Raw genomic sequence first — 24,101 nt, 5'->3', positions numbered from 1 at the left:
GCTACGGGGAGAACGCTGGCAAGTGGAGCTGAAATGCACATCAGCCATGATTGAATGGCGGAGTGGACTCGATGGGCCGAATGGCCTTACTTCCACTCCTATGTCTTTTGGTCTTATGGTCTTATGGTTGAAGCTCATAGTGAAGCAGTAGGTGTGAGGTGGTCAGTGTGATTGTGGCACAGTAAATGTGAGAGGGTCAAGGTGATAGTGACATAGTAAGTTTGAGGAAGCAGTGTTGTAGTGACACGGTAAGTGTGAGACGTCAGTCTGGTACTTACATAATAAGTGTGATGGAGTCAAGCTGATAGTGACACAGTAAGTGTCAGGAGTCAGGGTAATAGTAACATAGGAAGTTTAAGGGCGTGACTGATAGTGACAAAGTAAGTGTTTGGCAGTCAGGCTGATCGTGACACAGTCAAAATGATGGTCTCGAAGTGAAAGTGGCGCAGTAAATGTGAGGACGCCAGATGGATAGTGATGCAGTAAGTTTGAGGGGTTCACACTGATATTAAGGCGGTAAGTGCGAGGGGTCAGGTCTCTCGTGATGCAGGAAGTGTCGGCGGGTCAGGCTGATAGTGATGCATTCAAAGACCAAATATCCAAGGCTCACTGTAGTGCTGAATAGCGAGACTTCTCAAGGCTAAGACAAAAATCATTAGTTCTCATCCTGGTCATAATTCACAATGCTTCATTTTAAAATTGTCCTCTCCTGCTTCTCGATTCACCAATGAGGGAACTAAATTTAATTGCACCACCCGGTTTATCACTTCAAATATTTTGCAACTCTAAATGAGATTACCTCTCTTGTTTTGAAACTGTTAAAAAAAGACCGGTTTTTCCCAATTTCAATTCACAGGACTAATGTTCATCCATGATATCAAGGCTAATCGCCATTCGTGGTATTCCTCATATGGCATTAGTATCTTTCCTAAATTGAGGATTATAATTCCTCATACTGTAGGCCAAGTGCGGTCGAACTGAGCCACAATACATTGGAAATAATACTTTGTTCTCGTGCTCTGAAATCCTTCTGCAGCTTTCACAACAGACTTCTACAACTGCTACTAGACTTCATTGACTTATTAAACACTTCTCCAAGATGCAATTCCAATAATCTGTACATCAGACTTTCTACTTCAAACCTTCGATAATAATCTCCACACATTTCCCTCCTGACAAGTGTGATAAAGTCAAATCGTTGCTATTTATTAAATCATGAGGGACATGGATAGGTTGACTCATCAAGGTGTTTTCCTGCTGGTGAGGAAGTCAAAATTTAGAAAACATTGTTTTAAAATTAGTTGGTAAGGATTTAAAAGGGACGTCAGGGGCAACTTTTTCAGTCGTGTCCAGAACGAGCTGTCAGAGAAATTGTTGGAGACTGATACAACTGTAACATTTAATACAATCTGGATGGATATATGAGTAACAAGGTTTAGAGGGTTGTGGGCCAAATGTTGGCAAATGGGACCTATTAATTTAGGATAACTGTCCACCATGGTCAAGTTGGAAAGAAGGGCCACTTTCCAAGTTGTATTGTTCAAGTACTTGATGACTCTAGAACAATCGCAAAAACTTTGCAAATAATTCCGTCAAGACGATTTCAAGTTCCAAATCTTCGGTCAATATTCCTCTCTTGTGCTCACAAGTTCATTACCTGATGTCAGAACTTACGGATTAGTTGCTGGATCCATTTCTGTAAATTGGTTCTGCATTCTTTCTAATTCCGATTTTTATTTTACGAATGTAGCTAGTGTTTATGGACTTAGCATCAATATTTCTAATACTATATTTCGATGAATATTAAAACACAACAGCATATCTACTTTGGCACCAGATGACGAGCAATTGAGTCAAAATCGATCGGACGCAGTGAAACAATGATCCTCACTTCGTGTGGTGTACATCCGTGACTCTATAATTCAATGAAGAATCATTCCCACAACTTCAGCTGTGTCAGGATCTAGTTTGCGGTGAAAGCCTGTCAATCTGCTAAGGTAACGTTCGTCTGGGTCTTTGCAAAGGATTTGGCGAAATCTTTGGGTCTTGACAATTTGTTCTTCAAATAAAATTGCGTATTTCATGAATTCAGTTCTTTTACTATGAATATTGGCAATCTGGATGGAGCTGTGATGGCCGAGAGGTTAAGGCGTTGGATTTGCAATTCATTGGGGTCTCCCTGCGCAGGTTCGAATCCTGCTTACAGCGTTGACTCCTTTGAAAGTAATTAATTTCTTTGCAGAACTTGGATTTCGTGGAGCTTGAGCTTTGCATTCAATCGAAAGTAAATTTTCAACTGTGAAGATCCGAAGTAACTTCAAGATGTCTAATTGAATAAATTATATGTCGAGACACAAAAAGCCATCAACTTCCAACACGAATCAGTTTCCAAACATTTGTCGAACTATCGTGAAATTTGGATGTTCGGGAGGCAGGAGGCGGGAGGCGGGAGGCGGGAGGCGTGGGGGGGGGGGGTGAAATTAAGCAAAACAAGAAGCAATGCAATACATTTACCTGCAGGTGATGAGTTTTTTTTTAGGATCAGTTGAAAGTCAAGCTGAGAAAGTTCAACCTAATTTACAGCTGACTCTCAAGGGCAATTATCTAATATATCAGCAGTCAATGAATTAGAAAAAGCAACTCCATGTGTGGAAAGGAACTCGACTGGTCCAGGTTCCTGGCTTGAGGTGTGAAAAGGCAAGGCGATATCAGCGGAGTAGAATTTTCTGGAAATATGAGAAATGGAATGTTAACAGTCTTCTGCTGTCCACATTCGTAAGAAACTGTGCATTAAGAACTGAAATTGAAAATTAACGATGAAAATCAGACTTAGCCCTCTGTTTGTGGTGTAGTATTGTTCAGAACAATAGGTTGTTGCTGAGACTAAAATTGACCAAAATAATCGATGGGGATCTTATCCACGACCTCCGTTGGAGCAGTTGGTGTGGAGAGCTCAGCTTGAAGAACCAAGTGCCAATTATTCATCTTGGCTGCCTGAATTGCTCAGTTAAACAGACTCCCAATTTAATGAAAAAACCTTTGCTATCAGTGCTAGATGTTTTCATGTCAGCATGTTCCGATATGAGAGGACACTCCATGGAGTAGATGTGACTTAAATTTTGACTCTAACGTCAGAGATGTTGACACATTTCTGCCCCAGCACAGCACTACCATTGGTATCAAATCAAACTGAACAAATGCCTAGTTCCCTTAGACATTTCCTTTCTGCAGACTCTGCCAATGGACCGTTCAGGCCCGATGTAGGAATAGGGCGTGGTGACATCTGTTCGCAAGTGGATCACTTCATTCTTGCTCACGATCCATTAACCGTAATTCATTTTGAACTTCTTAGCCATCAGCATGATAAATGTTACGTAATGCATAGGATTGCTTCTCGAAAGAAAGAGCGAAATCTTATTCAATGCAGGCGCAAATTGAAGTTGTCTCTGGTCGACCAGAAGACAGATATCGCGAAACAAAGTGAATACAGAAAACAATCAATGTTTTCTGGGAGTCAAAAAGATGTACTGGAAGAACGGAAACATATATTTGGAATTAAAGTCACATATTACTTCCAGACTAAATGTTCTTGAACCGTTATCTTAATTTGACCTTCATGTCCACCATTGCTGCAAAAATTATCTTAACAAATCAGAACTTTGTGTTCTTTGATATTGTCTCCTTCATGTTTCTCTTGATTTTGAAACTAAAACCAAGCAATAGTAATGCACCCAATTTCACTTGCAAAGATCAGAAGAAGATCAATTTATAAGAGAACAGAAATAAAGCTACGTCTGTCTTTCAAGAGAAAACACAGTTACCATTTCGACTCCAAAAAGTCTTCTTCAGAAGTCTGCGCAATGAACTCGAAATAGAAGACCAAAAACGAAAAGAAAAGCCATAATGCCGCGAATACACCACCCACAAGCGCATCAAGTCCTACTCGAATATGCTGAATGACTACTGCAAACATCAGTGGAGAACGGAACAAAGCTCATTCTGCAGTTGTCAACCTGTTATGACGTAGTTTGTAAAGTCAGAAATATGATTAGGTAAAAACCGGGATGAATGCGGAATATCAGAAGTCTGAAAAAAGCAAGTGCGTGCTCTGCTTTGAAGAAGGTTGGCCGTGATGAAAATGAAAATTAACTACAGAAAGGGGGGTTTAATTAATACTCAGAATCGTTGCAACACACAGGGACGCAATTCTTTTTGCGGGGTTTCTGTTCTGCCATTATACAACCACGACTGCTCTCGGGTTTGGTTTCCATTCCAGGCTTAGGTGACTGCCTGATGGAAGTTTGCACATTCGCCCAATTTCTGTGTGGTAGCTCTGGTTTGCTGCCACATTCTGAACATTTGCAAGTTATTTGGATTCGCCATTGAACGCACACGGTTACAGAGACAGTGATGTGGAGAGTGTCTGGATAGGACGTACTTCAGAGGATTTTTGTGAACTTAAATAGACAGAGTGGGGATAGTCTGCTGTTTCCTGGGTGAGCTTCATGGACAGAGAGGGGTCAGGGTATTCTTCCCTGAGGGAGAGACATGGACAGAGTTGGTTAGTTGCTCTTACCTGTGTCAGTCACGCAGATACAGTAGGGTCAGTCTGCCCTTCTCTGGGCGAATTTCTTTCACAGAGTGGTGACAGTCTGCTCTTCTCTGCCTGAGTGAAACAGAAAGAGCGGGATCAGTATTCTCTTCCCTCGATAATTTATGTTGACAGTCTGGCTTCCGTCTGCTCTTCTCTGGCGAGTTACATTGGTAAGGTGGGGTTCGTGTTCATTCATTGGGTGAGTGCCATAGACAGAATGGGATCAGTCTGCTCTTCCCTGAGTGAATTACATTTATAGAGTGGGGTCAGACTGCTCTTCAGTGAATGACTTATATTGACCGTGTGGGATCAGTCTGCTGAGTTACACTGAGAGTGTGGGGTCAGTCTGCCCTTCCCTCGGTGAGTAACACTGACTGAGTGGCGTCAGTTTGCTCTTCCCTCAGTGAGTTACATTGACAGAGTGGCATCAGTCTACTCTTTCCTGTTCGAGTTACATGGACAGAGTGGCGTCAGTCTCCTTTTCACGGAGTGAGTTATTTGGACAGTGTGGGATCAGTCTGCACTTCCCTGGGTGAGTTGCATTGACAGAGTGGCGTCAGTCTGCAATTTCCAACTTGTGTTAAAGTGATCGCGTGAGGTCAGATTGCTCTTCCCTGGTTGAGTCACATAGACAGATTGGCCCTCATCTGCTCTTCCCTGGGAGAGTCATATTAACAGAATGGGGTCAGCCTGCTCCTTTCTAAGTGAGTAATATCACAGAGTGCACTCAGTCTGTTCTTCCCTGGGTGAGCTACGTTAAGAGAGTGGTGTCAGTCTGCTCCTCCACGGGCGTGTTACTTTCTCAGAATCGTGAGAGTCTGCTCTTCTCTGTCTGAGTTTAACAGCAAGTATGGTTTGATCACTGTCTTCGCTGGATGATTCACATAGACAGAATGGAAAAAGTCTTCTCTTCTCTGAGTGAGTTACTTTGACAGAGTGGGGTCAGGCTCGTCTCCCTGCTTTTGTTTCATTGACAGAATCAGATCAGCCAGCTCTTTCCTGGATGAGTGACAGAGACAGAATGGGTACAGCCTGCTCTTCTCTGAGTGGTGTCAGTCTGCCATTTGCTGGGTGAGTTACATATAAAGTGTTGGGTCCGTCTGCTCTTCCCTGGAAGACTAACATTGACAGAGTGGCGTCAGTCTACTCTTCCCTGGGTGAGTTACATTAACAGAGTGCGGTCAGGCCATAATTTCCTCATTGAGTCACATTGATCGTGTGATGTCAGACTTCTGTCCCCTGGTTGAGTTACATTGACAGAGTGGGGTCCATCTGCTCTTCCCTGGGTGAGTTACGTTAGCAGTTTGGGGTCTGTCTGCTCTCCGCAATCCAGGAACTCCATCTCTAGTGGTTTCTTGTCAGTACCTCCATACTAATTGCATGTTGTAATTCGACACTGCAAGCGGTCGGGAATAAATTGAGGAGAGGTGCAGGGTAGAATAATTAAAGTCAAATGCACTGATGCCTAGGAGACATGACACAAGATGTGAGTGTGGAGCTGATGGTGTAAGGCTCAGTGTCAGTGCTATTGGTTCAGCATTTATTGCTCACTGTTCGCAATGACTCACACACCACTGCTGTCAATTCACAACATTGAGCCTGTTCATCTTGGTTTGAAAATCCCTGCGTGTGTATTAACGTGGTTAATGAGACGCGAGAGGAGATGAGCACATCCTCTTTATTCTGTCAGTTTAAACAGACGAAAATATCTGTTGGATGCCAATGCAAGAGGATACTGTCTTTTTCTGTGCCTTTATAGTGGGGCATGCTCAGCATTGAAATGTCTGTTTTTGCACAAGCAGAGTTTGATTGCCATTCATACTGAGCAACATTAATACAGAAAACACGTTTTCGAATTCCTGTGATCAAGTGGTTCAGGCATTGCACATATGGACGAGAAATCTGGCTTTTAACGTGGTGCCATGGCTTAGCTGGTGAAAGCAGCTCCCATCACACTGGTGCCTGCTCATTCTATTGAAAGCTCGTTATTACTCGCAAGTATTGTGTTGCTGATCGAGAAACTCAGTGTCCTGTTTGAATTGCTGTACATTCTGATTTCGCGTTCCGGCTTCATTTTCCTGGTTTACATCCAGTAGTGTAGGTTGGTCTTTTTAACTACTATTTTAACCTGGAGATTCTTGCCGCCGTTCCACAAGCACTTCTGCTTCTCATCCTCTTATTCTCATTCCTTCATTCCCAGTTTTGTGGAAATTAAGTGGTGGGGCAGGAGACACTGCAGCATTCCCGGGAAATGTTGTGGTAATGGCACTGACACCACAACATGATCACCCTCATTCTCTGCTGTCACCATTCATTCGTTGTGCACCAACAGTAAATGCATCGTTGTTCTTCTTCAGCTATCATGTAATTACTTTCTTTTTCTGTTGGATAAGGAATTCAACTTTAACTTCGAAAGAGTCTTTAGATTTTGAGGAAGAAATGTCTCCTTGCCTCAGGTCGAAGTGACAAACGCATTATCCAGAGAATGTGAGACAACTTCGAACGACTCCAGCCAGGCGTCAGAAAGCCTCTCAGCAATTCGAATCTCAAACTGTCTCTGAATGTCAGGCTTTTCGAGAGCAGAAATGGGAAATGAGGGATATGGACAGCCAGAGAGTCGGAGAATGTGAAAAAGGCCCAGGAGGATACAGAGACAAATATAAAAAAAACAAAGACACATATTGAGGCAGACACAGAAAGAAACAATTCTCCATTCGGCCTGACAGCTAAATAACGGAAACTAAAAGGAAATAAGACCATAAGACATAGGAATGGAAGTAAGGCCATTCGGCCCATCGAGTCCACTCCGCCATTCAATCATGGCTGATGCGCATTTCAGCTCCACTTACCAGCGTTCTCCCCGTAGCCCTTAATTCCTCTAGACAACAAGAATCTATCAATCTCGGCCTTGAAGGCATTTAGCGTCCCGGCTTCTACTGCACTCCATGGCAATGAATTCCACAGGCCCACTACTCTCTGGCTGAAGAAATGTCTCCGCATTTCTGTTCTGAAATGACCCCCTCTAATTCTAAGGCTGTGTCCACGGGTCCTAGTCTCCTCGTCTAACGGAAACAATTTCCTAGCATCCACCTTTTCCAAGCCATGTATTATTTTGTTTGTCTCTATTAAGTCTCCCCTTATTCTTCTAAACTCCAACGAATACAATCCCAGTATCCTCAGCCGTTCCTCATATGCTAGACCTGTCATTCCAGGAATCATCCGTGTGAATCTCCGCTGGATACGTTCCAGTGCCAGTATGTCCTTCCTGAGGTGTGGGGACCAAAACTGGACACAGTACTCCAAATGGGGCCTAACCAGAGCTTTATAAAGTCTTAGTAGTACATCTCTGCCTTTATATTCCAACCCTCTTGAGATAAGAGACAACATTGCATTCGCTTTCTTAATCACAGACTCAACCTGCATGGTTACCTTTAGAGAATCCTCAACGAGCACTCCCAGATCCCTTTGTGCTTTGGCTTTATTAATTTTCTCACCATTTAGAAAGTAGTCCATGCTTTTATTCTTTTTGCCAAAGTGCAAGACCTCGCACTTGCTCACGTTAAATTCCATCAACCATTTCCTGGACCACTCTCCCAACCTGTCTAGATCCTTCTGTATCCTCCCCACATCCTCAGTACTACCTGCCTGTCCACCTAACTTCGTATCATCGGCAAACTTCGCTAGAATGCCCCCGGTTCCCTCATCCAAATCATTAATATATAATGCGAACAGCTGTGGCCCCAGCACCGAACCCTGCGGGACACCGCTCGTCACCGGCTGCCATTCTGAAAAAGAACCTTTTACCCAACTCTCTGCCTTCTGTTAGATAGCCAATCCTCAATCCAAAAAGTGGCCATTGAAACATAGCCTTCCACCAGCTCAGGAAAATGAAAGTAGCATGACAGCTGATTAAGTCCTTTTAAGATTGTAAATTCGATGTTTGTAAGCTCAAGAGTGATTTTGATAAATATCCTGATTCGACAGGTAAGATGATCATTTTCCCAACAGTATAATCTAGAAATCTATAACAAACCTGTTTCCTGTCCATCTTAAGGAAAAAAAAAACCTGTTTCTCTCCACAGATGTTGCCAGTTGAAGAGTGTTTCTCTATCAATTCTCGTATTTAGTTCATATTTCCAAAACCTGTATCTTTTTGATTTTTGATAACCTGGCACAAAACCAAGCATTACCAGGTTCGGACCAGTGGTAAGAAATACTGGTACCACGATATATTTGCACAATAAAACATGCATTCCCTGTCCGAGAATAGAACCAACACGACTGCGGTTAGAATTCCAAATCCTAACTACGAGATTACACGGAATGAAGACAGACGCTCTTGCACTTATTCTCAATGAAATGGATTTTCCATTTTATTTATGATCAGTTTCACTGCAGATGGGTTTCTAATCGTCTTCAAGTTTTGCAGAATGGAAAATCCCATTTGGCCCATGGTGCAGTCTGGTTTAAAGACATTCATCTCTTCTATTCCCAGTTTCCAGCTTTGGTCCATAACCTTATGTGTTCTGATGTTTCCAGTGCAAATGGCAGTGAAGTTCTCGCTTTGATCTTAGATGACACAACAATGGGATTGACGTTTGACATGGTCACACTGTGTTATTACCCACGTCGTGTCTCCCACAGAAAGAGACACACAGACACATTCCCCGAGAGTCCAGAGTTCTCTGGATTTGACCAGCTCCTTGGGCTTCACTTCAGATGTCCGCTCCAACATGCAAGTTCCACCGCCAATAGGCAGCTTTTGGTTAAACCAAAGCCAGTTCTACAGACAATGAGAGAGGTTGCTCTAAGCTAGAATTTGAAGTGGACGAAAGAAACTGTAAATTCGAAGACCCAAACCCTTCCGTTCCTGACAGACAACAGGAATGGACTAGCACGCTGCATCCTCGTGATTTTAAATGCGAACCGACAATCCCTAATTCGACGTCAGGCGTGTTACCAATTCCGTCACTGACCCAAAGACAAGGTCTGGCTGTGACAGTTTGTCTATAGGCAATGTAAACGTCCACATCAGGGAAACAGCTTTCACAAGGTGAAAAATCAGCAAACATAATCACCGTCACTGTTTCACTTGGAATGCCCCACTCTGTGAAACATTTCCTTTCACTGTACTTTCATACTTGAAGTTTTTGACATTCCAGAGCCTGAACTAATTCAGCGAGAACCCACTGGGCATTTCGAGCCCGTCATCCGGAATGAGGCGAGTTGAACGTTGCCTTTCTTGCTGCCAACACATCAGCGCAGCTCAAAACGAGCTCGTGTTAGCATCAGTCTTTACTTAACTTGCTGCAATATATCTGCTGAACAACATCAGATTATCACAGCATTGCCTTCTTCACATTGAAACCAATGGTGATAATATGAACCGACTTGGAAACTTGGAGAGAGAAACACTGCTGACGAAGACGATTATGACGTGAAGAGTAGGCACTAGAGTTTGTACAGGTCCCAAAGGCTACTGCAGTATCAATGGACATCCCTGCATACGAGTCTGTGTTTGCATTGCCCAGAACAGGCTTTCATTCCATGCCAGGAAATGAAGATTTAATTCTCTTCTTGTGAATTATCCGAAGAAAAACTAAATCCTGGTTGCACCCAGAACACACACACGGATCCTGCCAGAACAATTCAGTGATCGATCAGCATCTGTCTGGAAGGACAATGGCAAAAATACAAGCGAAAGCTATCACCGCAATTACTCCTCCAAGGTTCTCGCGTTTCCCAGTTGAAAATGTTTCGCTGCTTCTTCAAAGTCACTTCATCCAAATCTTTGCCTCATGTCATCATGCCTGTACCCAGCTACTGAGGACATCCAGGGTTCTGTGGAGTAACTCAAAATCTCAATCTCTCGAGTAATTAGGGATTGACGGTGCATCCCATCACATTGAGCAATGACTTTGTCCCAGTAATACGTTTCCAAAAGCTGCAGTTTCTCAGGGAACACTTGCAAGCTGTCGGGAATAAGTTGTGATTCAGAGATGCCGGTGTTGGACTGGGGTGTACCAAGTCAAAAATCACACAACACCAGGTTATAGTCCAACAGGTTTAATTGGAAGCACACTAGCTTTTGGAGTGATGCTCCTTCATTAGGTGTTTGTGGAGGGCTCGATCGTAACACAGAATTTATAGCAAAGATTTGCAGTGTGATGTAACTGAAATTATACATTGAAGAATTGATTGTCTGTTAAGCCTTTTTTTAAAAGTTGCATTCTCGGATTAGCTGTTAACAATGGTAATAGCTAGACAATATGTTGAAGGCGTTAGCCCCTGCGTTCTCTGTCTATGACCTGATGTTTAGATTGATTCCAATCCAAAAAGTGAGATAACAGAGTTTTACGTAATTTCATGCAGTTTTTGAGCTCAGAGTTCTACATGAATGTATGTAGTTTCTGAGCAAAGTACAATGTAACTCTGAAAGTACCAAAAAAAAATCATCACACAAAATATATGTGTGCGTGTGGGTCTTTCTCTGTGTGTGTGTCTCCAGCGAAACCAAAAACTGACAACTCATGAACAGAAACAGAACTGACAAAGAGAACATATTTTCATACACACGGACTCATGAATGCTGTCTGTGAGGCAGAGCAAGTCGTCTGGGTCATGAGCTGCTCACACAAATTGCAGCGAGTCAATTCCAAATGGTGCTTTCAACGTACTGGCGCCTTAGAGCACCAATACTGCCAGGAAAGTGCTCAAGTAACATGAATCAGAACTGACTAACAATGAACCATTAAAAGTGAAGATTACCAATTACAGTCTCGATTAGACGAGGTGAACAATTGGGCTGATGTCTCCACCGGATCGAGAGTACCAATCACCAGCCTCTCTCATCAGGACAGAAATTAAGGAAATTATGGAAAAGTAACCAAGTTTCGTATCGCAATTTCCCTCCTTTTGGTAACAACAACAGAAAACTGCGAGCAGATTCAATGTAGAACCTAATTTCACATCAACAGGGAAATAAATATCTCCATTCACTTTCAGAGAAACTGTGAAAAATGCAAATTGTCTGGAATATGAAAGTTTGGCGCAGCCTGTTTTTGAGTCGCATATTATGCTGGTGGCCTTTCGAGCTGGAGGGGAACGTGACAACTACAGCAGAAGGGGAAACCAGCGTGGGAACTGACATGTTGGTTGTTTTCTGCTGTGCCACATCACAGCCGGGTTCGTAGAAATGACTACTTTTTCTTTTCAACTTTAACAAAACTCATCCCTGCAAAACGTTGCCAGATTAATCCATTAGCACACGTGGCCGCGCTGGGATACAATCACAAGCCTTGTTAAGCCTTGTTAAGAAGTGGAATCTGAAATCAGAGTCTCAGGTTGCTCAGCCACGCGAGCACACAGGCCAAAACCAGAAACCCAAGAGCATGTAACTGATGATACCATGCAGCATACTCACAGCAACCGTACCAGTTCTGCAGAATAAGCGGTGAGGAGGAATTGCTCTATCTGAGCGGTCGTACTTGTTGTTCTCATCAGAAACTATGGCTTTGAATTTGCTAGCCCATATCTGCTGCCATGCTGAAACGGAAGGCAATTCCGATTAGTCGCTGTGTGAAACTTTGTTCACTCTCTCCCCTCAGATAAAGTGATCACTGGAGATGATGAATTCTGCTCCTGCCAGAAACGCCGAATCTCCTGCTGCTCAGATGAACTGAAAAACTGGTTTAGCACTGGAATCCGAGAATGGCAGAACACGTAGCAAGATTATTCGAAACCCAGAGCCAATAAGAGTTCCAACTTTCATGTTATTACTCCATAATAGTGCATTATCCAGCAGAGCCATGAACAACTGCCACCTGGCTGCAAGCTGAGTTGGAAACCTATGTGGGAATCAAGGACATGTGACTCACTTATTGTCGGTAAATCAAACAGTTCTCACTTTGAGGTGTGCAAAAATTAGTTCCTATACATATTCAGGGAAGGTCAAAAGCGATCTGAGATGTCAAAGAAGTGGTCACTGTTCGTGATTGCGCTTTGTTCGAGTTGTGAAAAGGCGTCCCGCTTTAGTCACATTCACGTTTCTTGTTGATGACTGAATCAGACAGAAGGTGTTTCACCAGAGCTGCACTTGACTTGCATTCCTCTCCCTCGCTGTCATATTTTCCTGGAACTCTGTGAGAACAAGAAAATAAAATACATACTGTCATTCAGCAGCCTATCTGTGATTTCCTCATTTTCAGTTACATCATGGCTTAGACCTCAGGCCACATGGTAATATTAGTAACAGTATGAGAACAAGAGTCGAGAGTTCATCTGTGCCTGTAAATCTTTTCATTCTGAATGAACTGTACCCGTGTCTGCTGCTTTGAAACTCGAATATGTGAAGCTCCAAACTATGACTGAGGATTTCTGGTTTTGGTTGACACACGTTGAGAAACGCCAGACAGCGTTCAAATGAAGCTTTCAGAGCACATTGTCGGATGCATTTGACAGAGACTAACATCATGAATCCAGTGTTCGCTGTGACAGAAGGAAATGAATACTCTCCTTGTAACTGATCCAGGTCACCTTCGCATGTAAAGCAAATGCGGTCCTGTTGTTACAGAAAGGATCAGTGCCCGGTATCTGTGTCCTTAAAGTGGACATGATCGAAAAAAAGAATACCATGTTGAAATATCCAGGAAATATTGGCTGAAAAGGGGCAGACAATTTTCCCTGCAGTGCCAAGACAGAGAACATATGTAGCTGCACTCTTAAACAGGATGGCCAGCAGTGATAGAAACATCGCCACATATGAAGGACCACTGCGAATAGAACTTTGAGAATGAAATTCACGCAGCAGGTGTTCGGAATTATATTCTTCCCACCGCTACAGTAGTATTGGGCGAGTAACTTCAAAACAAGGCTTGCTGATGAGTATGCAATAAAGCCCCATCGATCATGATATGAAAGACTGATGTCCGTAAAGATGGAACAACAATGTTTCTTCTAAGCTTTGTACTGGGCCACTTTTGCACAAACTGATACTGCTACTGTCCAGAAAATATCAGGGCTCGCGGCATGCACTCTTAGAAATGGTGACCATCAGTGCTGGAAACATCCCTGCATAATTCAGAACTACATATTCACAAGCCTATCTTTCTTTCTGTCCTTTTTTTTTAAGCGTCAATCCTTTCCGTAGGAGATGAAGATGATTACTGCTCCCCCGCAGGATCACAGTGGGGTCAGAGACCCGATCGAGCTGCTCAGAATAGTTCGTGTTTGCCGAGAATCACTGAAACTGAGATTGATGACATGTAGACACGGTGTAACAGCTGCCAACACATGTGGAGGGTTTTGGGACGGATTCGGACCCACTCTGGGAAAAAGACTGGATCCTAAGACTGGGGAGTAAGTGTTCAGGGAGAGGATTGGAGAATGGGGTTAAGAACGATATTAGCCAAGATCGAATGGCGGAGCAGACTAGATATTCTGAAAGTGCTAACCGTCCTCCTATGTCTTCCAATCTCTGGCCATCTGGTATCTAAGGAAATAGAAACAGAGGTATTTGTTCAGTTGGAAGTCCTATGCAAAGTGAGAGATAGAAAAAGCATGGTACAATTTTAGAGACTGGGAAAATGTTTGGAGAGTAAGCAATAAATGTGAAGCTGGATAAAAAGTTTGAAGTCAGGACATATTCAATAAAAAGGAAGTTTGTAGAAAGGCAGAGGGACATGGAGATGGAAAAAGAAGTGTCACCAGTCCAGAAATCTCATTCAGTTTTCATTTTCAAGATGCGACCGGACCTGCTGAGATTTTCCAGCAATTTCATTTGTTGATTCTGAAACAAAGATGTGAGTGATCCTGGACCAATCAGCTCTCCCATGTTCCAGGAATATTTGACTTACCCGTTCGATCAGATCACGTTTGTCCCACACTGAGACCTCAGAGTCCTTCCCCACCCCCACCCTCGTTACTGGCAATAAACTGTTCATTACATAAACTTACATGAGCACACAACAAGAACAATTGCAAAACGTTCGGGGAGAGCTCCGTTGCGTTCCATCAGCACATTCTGAATCAGTTAATTGTTGTTCAGGACCCATGAGACATTAAGCCGTCTCTGTCAGACCACTAACAAATGGCCATTCGCGTTCTGTGTCTTTGAACACTTTGGTTGGTGCACGGATGTAGTGGAATCTCACGTTTTGAAATGGGTATCATTACAGCTGCACTGATAAAGTTGTATCTGGTGCTTCCAGTAAAGTGCAGACAGTTTACACTCAGAAACCGACTTGTGATCAAAGCAGGAGGACATATGTGTCAACGAAAGAAACAAGAATGCTCCACCAGCGTTGGTTTGCAATTCTGCATGTGGAACGAAGAGCTGGAACTCTATTAAACAGTGAAAACGACTATTATGTGGCTTAGACGCACGACTCTCTGATTAAAAACGTCACATTTCACTGAACTGAGATATCCAGGCTTGGCACACGACGAATTAGTTTGCTATTTCATTCTGAGCACAATTTACCTGGCACAGCAATTTGCAAAGATCCAGCTCATTCCTCCCAATCACAAAGAACATAAATCACATCTTTCACTTTTGTTATTTCTTCAAAACATTACAATCTATTTAATGCTTGTCCCGGCATTTAAGATTCAACTCGAATATTTTCATACGAAGTGATTTCCAGTCACTCTGGCGAACAGTAAATCAGTCAGAAAGTTACCTTAGGAAACCCAATCATTTCCGTTTACAGTGTTGGGAATTTTCCATCTGCTGACGAGACAGAGTCCTCACATTCAACATTTTCTTTGTCCTTCCTGCCTAAAACGTTTACCACTTCTTATTTTCAAGACAGGAGTTTTGTTTATAACACGTTCCAAGAACAGGAACAACCTCCCAATCTGCTGAAGCCGTTTCCAATTTAAAATGGAAGTTTTGTTCCTTTCCCACGGGAAGAGAAGTTAATGAGAAAGGAGTTTCCACGAGCTGTGTCCCAGGGTTTGGCAGGAAGACCTGATTGAAGCTGCAGTGGCCACTTTCAGTTGGCATCGGGGGAATTGAAGAACATGGTGTCGTATTCTGCTGCGTGTAACCGTCTTGCTCCCTGTGGACTCGGGGTGAATCATGGATGAGTTTTCGGAACCACACTGCCTTCCAGTCTCTGGCCATCTGCTATCTAATGAAATAGAAACAGAGTTATTTGTTCAGTTCGAAGTCCTGGGCAATGTGAAAGATGGAACAGTTCTGATACAAAATCGGAGACTGGGAAAATGGTCGGAGAGGAAGTAATAGAAGAGAAGCTGAATATAAAGTTGGAAGTCAGGAGACATTCAATAAAAATGAAGAGTATGCAAAAGCAGGTGAAGATGGACATGGAAAAGAAGTGTCACTAGTCCCGAAGTCTTAAATCGATTTCTATTTCCAAGATGCTACAAGACCTACTGAGAGTTTCCAGTAATTTCATTTGTTGGTTTAGAAACAGAAGATGGCAGTGATCCTGGACCAAACAGCTCTCCAGTGCTTTGGGGATATTTGACTGGCTGTGGCTATGTCCCACACTGAAACCTCACGATCCTGCTGCACCTCCACTCTCATTACTGACAATATACTGTTCATGACGTTAAACACAAGAAGAACAATTGCAAAACGTTGAGGCAGAGTACCCTTCGGTTGCCATCAGAACAATCTGAATCACTGAAAATTGGTTCAGGACCCATGTGACATTGATCCGTCTGTGTCAGACCCCTCGCAAGTGGCCATTCGCTTTCCGTGCCTTTGAACACTGTGGGTGGTGTATGGTTGGTTTGGAACCTCACGTTTTCAAACGGGCATCATTCATTGTATTTTCGGCTGCACTGATAAAGTTGTCTCTGGCGCCTCCAGGAAAATGGAAACAGTGTTCACTCAGAAACCGACGTGTGATCAAAAGCAGGTGGACGGATGTGTCAATGAAAGCAGCAAGAACATTCCCCTGCGAAGGGTTGCAATACTGCACGTGGAACGAAGAGCGGGAATTGTATTAAGCAGTGAAAGCGCCCATTGTGAGGCTTGCACCCACCACCCTCAGATTAACCATCTCACACTGCACCGACTGAGATAACCAAGCACGGTGCACTGTGGATTAGTTTTCTATTACATTGCGAGCATAATTCATCAGCAATTTGTTAGGATCCAGTTAATTCTTCCTAATCACAAAAATATCATTCACACCTTTCACTTCAGTTATTCCTTCAAAGCATTACAATCTATTCCGCACTTGTCCCGGGATTTAAGTTTCAACCTTAATATCTTCACATTTTTACCCTCACCTTTATGTCGCTGATGTGAATTTCAATCTCTCTGGCAGACAGTAAATCAGTCGGGCAATTACCGAAGGAAACCCAAACATTTCCGTTTACAGTTTTGGGCATTTCCTATCTGCTGACGATCAGAGTCGTCTCAAGAAACACTTTATTTGTTCTTTCAACCTAAAACCTTTACCAGTTCTTATTTTCAAGTCAGAGGTTTTATTCACGTTCCAAGAACTGGAGTAACATTCCAAAGTCCTGAAGGCCTTTCTAATTTAAAGTGAAAGTTTTGCTTCTTTCACACGGAAAGAACTTTTACTAAGGAAGGAGTGTCCACGAGTTGTTTCCCATGGCTTGGCAGAAAGTCGCTCATTGAAGCTGCAGTGGACGCTTTCTGTTGGCATCGGGAGCTTGGAGAAAGTGATGTCTTAGTCTGCTGCGTGAAAACGTCTCACTCCCTGCGGACTTGGGGTGAATCATGGATGAGTTTTCCCGGTTATAATGTCAATACATGGTCGGGGTAAATGCATGTGCTGAAATATTTGAGGCTTATTCCCTGGGTGGGCTCGAACCACCAACATTTCAGCCAAATGCGCTGACCATTTGAGATACAGAAACTAGCAACGCAGTTATCCAAAAGCAAAGTTATCGACGGGATATGAGGATCTGTCGGACAGCAGGAACTTGCGTTGTTTTCAGAGACGGTCGCTCATTTTATCACCGAGAGGGTAAGCACACTGAGGAGCTGCAAACACCCCAATTAAAAGGCATGCACACATGCGCAGTTCTCTCACATACATCTCCACATAGTTGCTCACTGACGATGCTGGTATTTGAAGCCACGATTCGATAGAAACTGAAGCTTAAAAATCCAGTACATTAGACCGCTCGACCACGCTATCACACAAAATCCAGCACTCAGATTTGTTATGACTAGTGTTTCAGCATGGAATCACTTCAGACCCTTCGACCTCGCAAAGTTTGTAATGAAATTGGCGTAATTTAAGAAGAAAGACCAAAAAAAATGTACAGACAAGGAACAGGCTCTTCATCCATTCAAGCCTGAGCCGATCGAAATCTACTGTTTAAACCTGTCACCGAATTCCGAAGCATCTGTATCCCTCTGCTCCCCACCTACTCATGCATCTGTCCAGACGCCTCTTAAATATATCTACCGTGATTACCTCTCCCGTCTCTGCTGGGAACGCGCTCCAGACACCCACCACCCGCTGTGACAAGTAGTTGCCGCGTGTATCCCTCTTGAACTTTTCATGTCTCACCTTGAAAGCGTGACCTCTCGGTATTTAATCCTTCAACCTGGGAAATAAACCTTTTCTCTATCTACCCTGTCTGTACCCTTCATGATTTTGTAAACCTCAAAAAGGTCTCCCTCAAACTTTCCTTTTTTCTAATGAAAACAAACCTAACCTTATCAACCTCTCTTCCTAGATTGCACCATCCATATGAGGCAACATCCGCTTAAACCTTTTACACGCCCTCTCCAACGCGTCCACATCCTTTTGGTAATGTGGCGACCACAAATTTACACAGTATTCTAAGTGTGGTCAGACCAATGTATTGTTCAGTTTTAACATGACTTGTTAGCCATTTTATTCAATACCCCATCCAATGAAGCCAAGCATATTCTATGCCTGCTTGACCACTCTATCCACCTGTGCAGCAAACTTCAGTGTATAATGGACCTGCACTCACAGATCTCTCTATCCATCAACTCTTTTCCCCCCAAAGCTGTTCCGTTCATTGTATAACCCCATCTAGAATTAGACTGACCGAAATGCGTCACCTCACATTTGTCTGTTTTGAACCCCAGCTGCCACGTTTATGCCCAACTTTCCAGTATATATATATCCTCCTGTATTCTTTAATAGTCACTTATAATTTCTGCTAGTCCAGAAATCTTCGTGTCATCTACAAACTTTCTGATTATTGCAACAGTGCTCTCTTCCAGATCATTTAAGTATATCTCAAACAGCAGTGACCACTACAATGACCCCTGTGGAGCACTACTGGTCATCTTTCTCCATTTCCAGAAACTCCATTCAACTGCCACTCTGTCTCCTATTGCTCAACTAATTCTTTATCCACCTGTCTAGAACACCCTGCACACCATGTTACTTTACGTTCTGTATTTGGTTACCATGGGGAACCTTATCTAACTCCTTACTGCAGTGCATGTATATGACATCAACAGCCTTTCCTTCATCTATCAACTTAGGCACTTCCCCGAAAAACTCAATGCCTCTCACTGATATGCACATTATTTTCTAAATATGAATAGATCCTATCACTCAGTACCTTCTCCAGCAACTTTCCCAACACTAATGTTAGGCCCATTGTTCTGTCGTTATCCGGAATATCCCTACTATCCTTCTTTCACAGGGGACAATATGAGCAACGTTCCAGTCGGCCAGAACCTCACCTGTGCTGAAGGATGCCACGAAGATATCTGTCAGGGCCCCAGCTATTTCCTCTCTCACATCACTCAGGAACCAGGAACAGATCCCATCCTTTCCTGGGGATTTGTCCACATTAATTACTCCTAGCCTGCCCAATACAGCTTCCCTACTTATGTCAACATGATCCAGATTAATCAAATGTCTTCCTCGAGAAACAACATTCATCATGTTCCTTTCCTCAGTGAACACTGATGCAAAATAATCATTCAGAATCATACCCACTCTCTCAGATTTGACATACAGCCTTCCTTAATCTTCCTTTAGTGTACCAATCCTTTCTCTGGTTACCTGCTTGCTTCTTTATATGAATAATAGGCTTTTCGATTCTCCTTAATTGTGCTAGCGTGAAGTTGTTTCATGACCCCTTTTAACACCCTTGATTCCTCGTTTAAGACTTGTCCTACACTTCTCATGTTCCGACAGGGACCATTATGTTGTTAGCTGCCGAGGCGTTATGTATGCTTCCCTTTTCCTCTTGGCGAGTCGTACAATTGTCCTGTCATCAACAGTTCTCAAATCCTTTGCCTTCAACGGGACATGCCTATCCTGCACTATATTTAACCGATCTTTGAAAGCCTGACACATATGAACTGTGGACTTTCCTACAAATAGCTGTGTCCAATCCACATTTCCGACCTCCTGCATAATTTTGATATAATTAGCTTTGGCCCAGTTTCGTACTCTTTCCGTAGGACCACTCTCATCTTTGTCAATGAGTATTCTAAAACTTACAGAATATTGGACCCTTCCCAAAGAAATCACCCACGGCAACTGCTATCACCAGCCCTGGCTTATTCCCCAATATCAGTTCCAATATGGCCTATTCCCTCGTCGGACTATTGATATACCGCTCCAGAAAACTCACCTGGAGGCTTCTTACAAATGGTATCCCATCCAGACCTCTGACGCTAAGAGTATCCCGGTCAAAGTTGGGAAAACGGAAATCTCCAATCAACACTAAATTATTGCCTCTACGTCTTTCCATGATCTGTTTAACTATTTTTTCTTACACCTCACGCTCACTGTAATACAGCCCCAAATATCTAACCTCACCCTTCTTATTTCACTGCTCCATCCATAGTGTCTCACGACCCAAGCCCTATATGGTGTCCTCCTTTCGCACAGCCATGATATCATCCCTGACCAGCAATGCAACTCCTTCCCCTTTTACTTCCCTCCCTGTCCTGTCTGAAGCGTCCATATCCTAGAACATTTGGTTGCCAACTAAATCTCTGTGATCGCAATAACCTCATATTCCAGGCACCAACCTCAGCCCTAAATTCATCTGTCTATACTCCATGCATTAAAGTAGATGCATTTCAGGACACCAGTTCTTTTGCATTCATCTGCTCTCTGCCTACTCTTCCCATTATTAATGCTATCTTGCAGATTCTTAGCGTTTCCAGTTTCCACCTCACTGCCGACTTGTTTAATCTTGTGGTTCCCAGCCCCCTGCCACATTAGTATAAAACCTCCCCAACAGCAGTAGCAAAAACTCCCGAAAGGACATACGTTCCCATCTGCTTCAGATGTAGATCAATTATCTTATAGTTCCACATTCCCCAGAACTGGTCACAAAATCCAACAAATCTGAAACCCGCCCTGCAGCACCATTCCTCAACTCACGTGTTCACCGTGCCGTTTTTTTTATTCATTTCTCCGCTGGCACTCACATGGCACAGGCAGTAATTCCGACATTACTACCTTTGAGGTCCTCCTCTTTAATTTCTCTCCTAGCTCCTTGAATTCTCCCAGCAGGTCCTCATCTCGTTTTTTTTTTCGTTGGTGCCTGTATGCACCAAGACAACTGGCTGTTCACGATCCCTTTTCGAATGCTCTTCAGCTGATGGGCGACATCCCTGGCCTGAGCACCTGGGAGGCAACATAACTCTCCAGAATTGCTGACACTCCACAGTGAGTCCACCCGCAGCTCCAGAGTAGCCACGCGGTTAAACAAGTGCTGCAGCTGGACACACTTCTTGCAAGTGTAAGTTTAGAAAACCTTCACAAGGATTTGCAAGTTTTGCCGTGCTTGGACATGAGAACGAAACTGAATAGGCTTCGTCAGATTCCCAGGAGTTTCAGTGCTTATGTTTGGCCTCACAGAAGCATATAAAATCATGAGGAAGACAGACAGAGTAAATAGTCAGGGAGCACTTCTTCACAAGACACGCGAGATCAAATCGACATAGCAAACGTTTAACGTGAAAGAGGAAAATTTTAAAAGGGATGTGAGGGACACATGTTTATCACACAGAGCTTTTGTGTGTGTAGAATGACTTGCCACATTTAGTGGCAGAGTCTGGTGCATTCACAACATTTCAAAGGCATCTGAATGGGTGTACAGACAGGAAGACCTCGGAGAGATAAGGCACAAATATTGGCAGAAATGTATGGATTAATTTCGGTTATCTATTCAGCAAGGGCAAGTTGGATCGCGGGATTTGTTTCCATTCTGGACAAGTCTGAGATGCTCCAGCCACTGGCAACAGTTTGAATACACCATTTGCAAAAACAAAAACGCATGTTGTTTGTTACTCAGCCAGCGAGTTTGGCTATTTTGTTTGGAGGGTGGATGAGCCCAACCGATCCAGAGATGAAGGTTTTCCGGATATTTTCTGCCAATGACCATTCTTCTTGACACTTTACCAAGTTCGCCATCAAAGATATTGGCTGAAGAAAAATACCTCACGTATCGCATTACCCACTTTGCTCTCCAGCGAATCCAAAAGCTGAAAGCTCTTAACGTGGAACAGAATCAAAACTGAAAAGGCAGAACCATGATCAGACACACCGAAGCTGAAGTGCTGTCTGTGAGGCACTGTGAGTCGTCTCTGTCATGAACTGCTCGCACAAATAACAGCAATGGATTTTCCAAACCTACTGGAGATTTAGTGTATTGCCAAGTCCCAGAAAGTGCTCAAGTATCATAAAACAAAACACAACAACGAACCATTAAAATTGAACATTTCCAATTATATCTGTGATTAAATTGGGCCATCAATGCGCCGGTGCCCCCATCTGATCGAGAGAGCCAATCACCTTTCTCCCTCACCAGGACAGTAATGAAGGAATTTTCTGATCTAAAATCAGGTTTCCAGCATCTGCAGTCCTCACTTTTGCCTAGTTCCTTCAGTGTCGCTGGTTCCCAATTCAAGAACTCCATCTCTAGCGGTTTCATGTCTGTACCTCCTTGCTGTCGAGTTGAAGAGTGAAGAAAAGTAACTCACCCCCTCCATCTCTGGGGTAATTAGGGGCTGAAAGTGAATCGTATCACATTGAAGTGCATCTACAAGCGAATTAATCTCTGTCTTTTATTGGGAACCATCTCTTTCATTGTAACCATCAGGAAAGACCATTTCGATCGCTAAAGAAAAGAAATGAATATGTCACTAACCTTTGTTTGTTTCATGTCCAAGAATACTCAGATCAATAGCTCCCTTGATTACCTCTGCTGGTCATGTTCGCAAAGAGGTCTAGCAAATTGCCAAGTGTGATTTTCCTTTCAATAAATAATTTTCAATCAATTTTGCTGCAAATATCTTGTCCTAACTTTGTGCTTTTCTTCTTTTACATTGGTGTCTCGCACCTTACAAATGACAGCAAAGGTATGAATGGAGATGGAAACATTTAACTCAAGTCAGCGGCAGCTTTCAATGAGGTCACGGCTGATTTGGTCAATGCTCAGCACGCGATGCTGTCTGTAGTCATGGCCGAGTGGTTAAGGCGATGGATTAGAAATCCATTGGGGTTTCCCTGCGTAGGTTCGAATCCTGCTGACTACGTTATGAACGCTTTCCTGCTGGAACTATTCAAAGTTCAGAAGGCCTATAATGTGATTAGACTTGAGAAACTCGAGTTCTTCATCAGAAATGCTCCACATTTAAAACATGATCTCTGTTTCTCTTTCCAGATACACTGCTCGACACATCGGGTTTCTGCAGTTGTTATTGAACGCCCTGAGCAGAAGTGCTGCTTTTCATTAGATTCCTTTCATCCCTGGTCCTCTGTTCTCTGACTCTGGTCATTGGCAAGACTTCCTCCTGCTCGTCAGAGTGCTCATTCCCCACCGCTCCCTCTCCCATCATTACAAACGACCGCAGGAAATTGCCACTTAACCATCTTTGTTCCAAAGTGAAACTCACCAGCCTAGGAACTCTCTCCACCAAACGGGACTTCTCATCCCTGGACATGGTACAAGCCAGAGGATTGTGAAGAGATATTGTGAAAATATTGTCAAGTTGGCAGTTGGAAAAATGTTTAGGAAACAAACCATATAATTTAGGCTCCAGCTTCGGAAATCTTGAGAAAACCTTTGGGAAATGGAATCATAGGAGATTGAAGAAGTGTAAATTGTCAGTCCGAGTAGAGGAAGGGACATTGACTCTGATCTTCTCGGCACAGGAACTGATCTGAGACATTGAAAGAATTCTCGCTCCCGTACGCGAGGAATACAAACTTCATCTGGACTGTGGGACAATGAAAAACTCTGGAACACTCAAGACAATATCCAAATATTGACTGAGATCACTACAGTACGAGTACTATAGATGGGTCAGATTTTGTCCAGTGTGTGCGGGAGGGCTTCCTGACACAGTATGTAGACATGCCTTCAATGGAAGAAGCCACTTTCGATTTAGTACTGGGTAACGAGCCTGGCCAGATTTTAGATTTGGAAGTAGGTGAGCACTGTGGGGACCGCGATCACAATTCTCTCAAGTTTACTTTCGTGATGGAAAGGGATAGGTGTACTCCACGGAGCAAGAGTTTCAGCTGGTGGAAGGGAA

General features: G+C 43.3%; 2 non-coding genes across 2 annotated transcripts; both read left to right on the top strand.

Moving 5' to 3' along the window:
* The first annotated feature begins 2,126 nt into the window (after nucleotides 1-2,126).
* trnaa-ugc (transfer RNA alanine (anticodon UGC)) lies at nucleotides 2,127-2,208 on the top strand. Its single transcript has one exon. It is a non-coding gene; the product is annotated as a tRNA-Ala (tRNA).
* Nucleotides 2,209-23,017: 20,809 nt separating this feature from the next.
* On the top strand, nucleotides 23,018-23,099 carry trnas-aga (transfer RNA serine (anticodon AGA)). Its single transcript has one exon. It is a non-coding gene; the product is annotated as a tRNA-Ser (tRNA).
* The last annotated feature ends 1,002 nt before the right edge of the window (nucleotides 23,100-24,101 follow it).

The sequence above is a fragment of the Chiloscyllium punctatum genome, chromosome 29, assembly GCF_047496795.1.
Source record: "Chiloscyllium punctatum isolate Juve2018m chromosome 29, sChiPun1.3, whole genome shotgun sequence".
Lineage (NCBI taxonomy): Eukaryota > Metazoa > Chordata > Chondrichthyes > Orectolobiformes > Hemiscylliidae > Chiloscyllium > Chiloscyllium punctatum.
Note: the sequence above shows the minus strand (reverse complement) of the source record. Positions and strands in the feature narration are given on the sequence as shown.